This window comes from Panthera tigris, chromosome X (genome assembly GCF_018350195.1).
Source record: "Panthera tigris isolate Pti1 chromosome X, P.tigris_Pti1_mat1.1, whole genome shotgun sequence".
Taxonomy (NCBI): domain Eukaryota; kingdom Metazoa; phylum Chordata; class Mammalia; order Carnivora; family Felidae; genus Panthera; species Panthera tigris.
Window position 1 is genome coordinate 106,888,944 of NC_056677.1, and position 6,000 is coordinate 106,894,943.

General features: G+C 54.6%; 1 protein-coding gene across 1 annotated transcript in view; it reads right to left on the bottom strand.

Annotated features, from left to right (window-relative positions):
* The window catches only part of ELF4 (E74 like ETS transcription factor 4), a 49,982-nt gene extending 44,320 nt beyond the window's left edge, over positions 1 to 5,662 (bottom strand). Inside the window, exon 1 of the mRNA XM_042973824.1 lies at positions 5,624 to 5,662. The gene's annotated coding sequence lies outside the window, so the exon portion shown is untranslated. The remainder of the gene's footprint in view (positions 1 to 5,623) is intronic.
* Between the last annotated feature and the right edge of the window lie 338 nt (positions 5,663 to 6,000).

The following is a 6,000-nucleotide window of genomic DNA, read 5'->3' on the forward strand; positions in this document are numbered from 1 at the left end:
TTTCCTGGCTCCATGGCTCCAGGTCAACCAGGCTGCCCTTCCCAATGACTTTGCTGCTCCCCAGACTGCCAGCCCTTCCCCACCTGGCTCCCCACTCTTCCATTTACCCATTGGGTGAGCCCCAGCCAGGAGGGACCAGCCGACTGAGATCACTACTCCTGATGACAGCCATGCTGTCTCTGCCAGTGTCTCATTCCCTGACTTGGCAGGAATTCCCCTTCTCGAGTTGCCCATGGATGCCCAGACTGCACCATCCAGTGTGCACTCTCAGTCTTTCTCCTTCCAGCCCGTCCCCCACCCCCACCCCTCCAACTCCGATTCAGTCCTCTCGAGCCTCAGAACATGGATCCTTCCAAGAGTGGAGGGCCTCCTGGCTGCCCACAGCCTGTGCAGGGCCAGCTCGCCATTCCAGTATTCAACTTGCCTTCCCACCTTGGCAACTTTCTCAGGTTCTCTTTCTCCCCTCTTTCAAGCAGTGCCTATGTTCTCCTGCAAATAACCCAGGTTCTTTAGAGACAAAGTGACTGGTTGCTTCCCCCCCTCTTAACCCCTTGGCCTCAACAAATTCTATTCAAACCTGTGGCTAGAACAAAATACCACAGTGCCACACTTACTGTAGCCATCCATGGCCCTTACTTTCCACCACAGATACAAGCTAGAAAAGTCACCCATCAATCAGACTTTCAGAATGAGAAGCATACTCAAAAGCCAGGAGAGAAGTTATAGTTTAAAAGAAATCCTCCCACCTGTAAAGCTGAGAAGCCCCCTATAATCCTTTCTAAACAGCCAACAATCATTCCTCTGTTGATATGTTCAATAACACCAGATTTGCCTCCATTGGGTTTATGTGATGAGGCCCTAGAAAGCTCCAAATGACAGACAGAAATTTCTACATCCCAGGTTGTGGCTGGCCATCATAATGAGTATTCTAAAAAGATTGTGGGAGGGGGGTCTTGGGTGGCTCCATCCATTAAGTGTCCAACTGCTGGTTTTGGCTCAGGCCACAATCCCCAGGTTTGTCAGATTGAGCCCTACGTTGGGCTCTGTGCTGACCAAGTGGAGTCTGCTTGGGATTCTCTTTCTCCCTCTCTCTCTGCCCCTCCCCTCGCTCATGTTCATTCTCCCTCTCTCAAAATAAATAAATAAACTTTAAAAAAAAAACAGAAGGAAGCTAACATTTAAAAAAAATTTTAAATAAAAAGATTATTCAGGGGACGCCTGAGTGGCTCAGTTGGTTGAGCACCTGATTCTTGGTTTCAGCTCAGGTCATGGTCTCACAGTTCAGTTTGTGCGATCCAGCCTGCGTTGACAGTGTGGAACCTGCTTGGAATTCTCTTTCCCTCTCTCTCTGCCCCTCCCTCCCTTCTCTCTCTGTCTGTCTGTCTCTCAAAATAAATAAACTTCAAAAAAGATTGTTGGATAGCTGCAATATAAGAATTCCTTGAGGTAGGTTATATACCAAACTGCTCCTTATCCAGATGGTGGTCTCTTGCCCATGTCCATACTGGGGACTACGGGGTGGGGGGGGGGGTGTGCCCAGGCCAAAGAAAAGGCATGCAGATGGGAAGATTTCATTGGGAACAACTTCTCAGATCATGACTTTCATCTGGCCAGCCACCTTCCTTGTCTGGGGATCTTGGAAAACCACTTGGTCCCCCCACCCCAAGTTGCTCTCATTAAAATGGAGAGTTACACAGTTCCACTCTAGGCCTTTGCTGTGACAGGCTCAGGCACCAGAATATCCCCTACAAAACTTCAGAGGACCTCTGGGCTTCACCTCTTGGAGGGCTGGTGAGCAGTTCAAGGGTCCAGTGGAGTGAGATGACAGCCTCACATAGCAAGTGCTACAGCCTTGAATCACTGCTCCTTATGTCCATACTCAGTGCAGTGGCTCCTGGGAGGCGCTGTCCCCACCATATACACTGCCGGGAGTGGGCCTAGTATTTGGGAAACAGATTTAGTGCCCTTCAGGCCAGGCCTCTGGGTTGGTGGGAGATTTCTGAGGTGGGAGGAGGAGGAGAGACTCAATCCTTTGGTTCATTTGCCAAAAAGAAGGAAGAAGTGGCTTCAAGCAGAGTTCAGCAAATGAGAGCAAGTCCGCTGAAGTCTAATCCTACTGGCCCTTAGCCCCTATCTTGGAGCCATGGAAAAGTCCCTGGGACCAGGGCCAAGGGCAGGCACCTACTCTGGGGCACCTATCAGAGGCAGCGCAGCATCCAGAGTGTTGAGGCCACGATCCAGTGGAACTAGAGTTAACTCCTCAACCTCTGATGTGTCATCTTGTGTGGCTGGCAGCCTCACTGTGCTCTGCGGCCCTGCGCAGATGCCAAGCGACACCCCAAAGGCATCTCCCCTCATGGCCTGCAGGAAAAAATGAGTGGGTCTAAGGGGGCCTTGGCCCAAGGGGGTGCTGTTTGGGGGCAGAGATTGGGATGGGGGGGCAGAGAGATGTCGACATATAGAGGTCTTCCTGGAGGAGGTGCCAAGTGATTTCTGGGGCTCCTTGAATGTACTGGGGGACAGGGAGCATGAAGCCACTAAGCTAGGTGTTCCCTTCTCAGGTGGAGAGGTGGAGAGGAGGCTCAGGGCAGTGGAGGAGGCTCCAGTCACATTTCAGGGGGCGCTATGTACCTACATGGTGAATGGCACCCCCTGGAGTTGTGTTCAGAGGTGGCAGTAAGGACAGACCCTTACTGGAGTAAGGGGAGGTGGGGAGGGGTGCTGGAATGAAAGGAGAGATCAGGAAGGGCTCAGGCTGGGTCACCAGCGTGGGGGTACCAAGCCTGACTCCAGATCCTCGAGTCTGGGGATGGAGTAGTGGGGAAAGACTGTGAGGGGGGCTTGTTAGCCTGAATTTCACCCACTTCACATCCTGCCAAGGCGCGGTGCTGGGCTGAGGTCTGTGTCAGGAGGTAGATGATTCTGCTCTTTCAGGATTGCCCCATTCCCCAGGGAGGCAAGGACAAGCCAGAGATGTGCACTAGACAGAGACCCAAAAGGAGTGCAGCCACTCAGTTTCCCCATTCTGCCATCACAACAGGGGTCGAGGGTTGTTGTTTCATCCAGAAAAATACAACATTTAATGTCTGTAAAGGTGCAGTATGAGTCATTTCACGGAATGTCTAGGCCCCTTCGCTGGCAGCAAACAAACTTTCCAGCCCTCTTTTGAGGAAGGCATCCAGCTCGGCTGCTGCTGCTGGTTTGTGTGTGAGAGTGTGTGTGTGGGTCTGTGTGTGGGATGGGCCTCTGTAGGGCCTTGTGTGTGTCCGTGAGGGTATTTCAGATGTGAGTGAGGGTGTAACCATGGCGGGGAGGAGGGTTGTGTGTGTGTTTGTGTGTGCATGCGTGTGAGCTTGACTCCCAGATGTGAGTAGGGAGTCCCCTCATGTGTGCGAGTGTGTTTGTGGAGGGCATGCGCATGTGTGTGTGTCTGCAAGGCAGCATGGTATGTGAGCCTGTGCGTCTGAGGGTGTCTACGTGTACATTTTTTTCTTCGTCACTGCCAAATTATCTTCCCATCTCTCCCCTCACGAAGTGAAGGGCTGGCCGAGGGAAGCTAGCAATCCAAAAGGGGGGTAGCCAGGGAGGGGAGAGGGGCTGGAGGAAAACCAAAGCAATTCCACTCGTCGGAGGAAAGTGTCAGCCAAGGATGAAACTGAAACCGAGGCACCAGTACTCTGGGATCGTCCTGGGGCTTCGGTTCCTCCCATTCCCCCGCCCCCTCCAGCGGGCTGTGGAGATTAGTCAGCCTGAAATTCCCATCCCCACTGCCTCGACTTGGGGTTGAGGCAGTGAGGCCGGGCTAGAAATTGGCCTGTGGTTACCACGTGACCCCATTAACTCCCATTATCACATTAACACTAATTAGTATATCAGATCCTCTCCCAGTCTCCTAGTGAGGTGCAGAGCCAGGCTTTGAAGGAGAGGTCACAGCTCGGGCCCTGTTCTGGGAGGAGAAGACAGCACGAGGGCATCAAGGGAAAAAGGGGAGGCTGAGGACTGTGGCAGGTCAGGTTAGGGACAGAAAGAGGACAGAGACATCAGGTTTGACAGTAGGATACTTTTCCTAGGTCGTGCTCTGGGAGGAGACACCTTGGGGAAGGGGTTAGTAGAAAGGAGGGGGTTTCCAGGAATAGCTGGGCACCGCCCTGTAGGAAGGAGGCCCGGGCTCTGAGGTCTGGGCGGGAGACAGACGGTATTTCTCCTGGCACACAGTGAAACACAGTGAAACGTTTAGGATCCTTCGTTTTTTTTTTCTTTTAAACCCCTTTCCTCTTCTTTATGGAAAATCCTAAGGATAACTTTCTCAGGTGGCTTTGGACATCCTGAAAGCAGGGGAGGTGGACTGACTGATAGAGGAGAAGAGGCCCCCCCAAAAAACACTAGCCCCCCAGAGCATAGCTTTTATGCTCATGCACGGGAGACACAATGTAGCCATATAGTTATATGTAAAGTTGTATCATGGGAATAGCCACTGGAGCCTCTGGAAAGGATGAGGCTGGAGCCCCCAACAGCTTTTTTTTTTTTTTTTTTTTTTTGTCAGCCTAAAGGTGTCTGGCCACAGGTTATTTTTGTGCTTTGATACTCTCAATATGCTAACTAAAGAGCCACCACATAACCATGAACCAACATGGGAAGGTTAGCAGCATCATGACTTCTAGAGCTCAGGGCCTTGCAAGAAAGTAGAATACAGGGCTTTATCTCCTGAAAATAAGGTTGCAAGTTTGAGCCCCAGATGGGCCTCTTAGTTTTGTTTGTTTGTTTGTTTGTTTCTTATACTGCTGCCAAAAACCGGATTGTGGAGCGCAGAATCCCTAACCATCGCCCTACATCCAGCCCAAAGCTCAGCTCCTGACCCTCACCTAGGCTGAGCCTAGGTCCCAGATTGCGCCCCAACCCTAGCCCGGGTCTATCCCTGTGCAGGCGAAGCATTCTGGGTCTCAGGGGAGCCAGGCTAGAGAGTGGCTGTTCAGGGAAACCCACCCCCAACGCGCGAGACGCGACTCAAAGTTTCCATTCTACTGCCCGCGGGTCAAGAGCGCCATCCCCGGAGAGGAAAGCCGGCCCCTAAACCACAATCCCTTTGCTGAAGGTGAGCCGCCCGAAGCTCTGCGGGGCCCGGGAAGTGGCCGAAGGGATTATTAAGAAGCACGCAGGAGCCAGCCCCACGCTGTGGCGCTACCACAGCAGGTCAAATCTGCCTCTCCCGCCACTCGGGTGGGAGAGCGGGGCGGGAAGCGGCGTGGAGGTTCTGGCGGCCCCTCCCGCCTTTCCCTCGCCCCCTCCCCCCCCCCCCCCCCCCCCGCTCCCGCCCCTTCTGGGCACGCGCGCCTTCCAAACCCCAGATTCTCCGCTGGGGCAGAGCTCCACCCCCAACCCCCAGCAGTGCGCCCAGGGCGCCTCTGCAGCGCCACCTGCAGGCGGAACGCGCGCCGCGCGGCGTCTCGGGCGGCGGGAACTTGCGTCCCAGCCGGAGGAAGAAGAGAAGAGGAGAGGTCGGCTCCTCTGCCCTGAGCTTTCCTGGCCCGCGCGCGGTCTCCCTCTCCGCCCCAGCCCCAAGCAACCTGGCCAGCCCCGAGCTCTGTCCCTGTCCTGCCCCGCGCAGGGGGCCAGGGACTCCGACCTTCTACTCCTGTTGCACTCTGAGCGGCCTCCTGCCCCGGGCGCCTCTTCTCGGGAAGCAATGAAGTCACACTCCAGCAGCTCGGCTGACTCACGAGAATCCTCCCCGCTCCCGGGCACACCCCTTGAAACTTCCCCCTCAATCTCTTCTTTCCTGTTCCCTCCCCACCCCCCCCCCCTTCCTCCCGTCCCATCAGGCGAGCGAGGGCGGCTCCGGGAGGACTCAGTGGGTCAGCTGTGAAAGGGTGGCGGGCGAGAGTCCCCGGGAGACCTCTGCGCTGCTATCCCAGACCGGCCACTCGGCGCTTTTCTGGGGCGCACATGGAATGCCCTCGGGGAGTTGCATGCTTGTTACCTTGGGCAAAACTCCCACTGAAG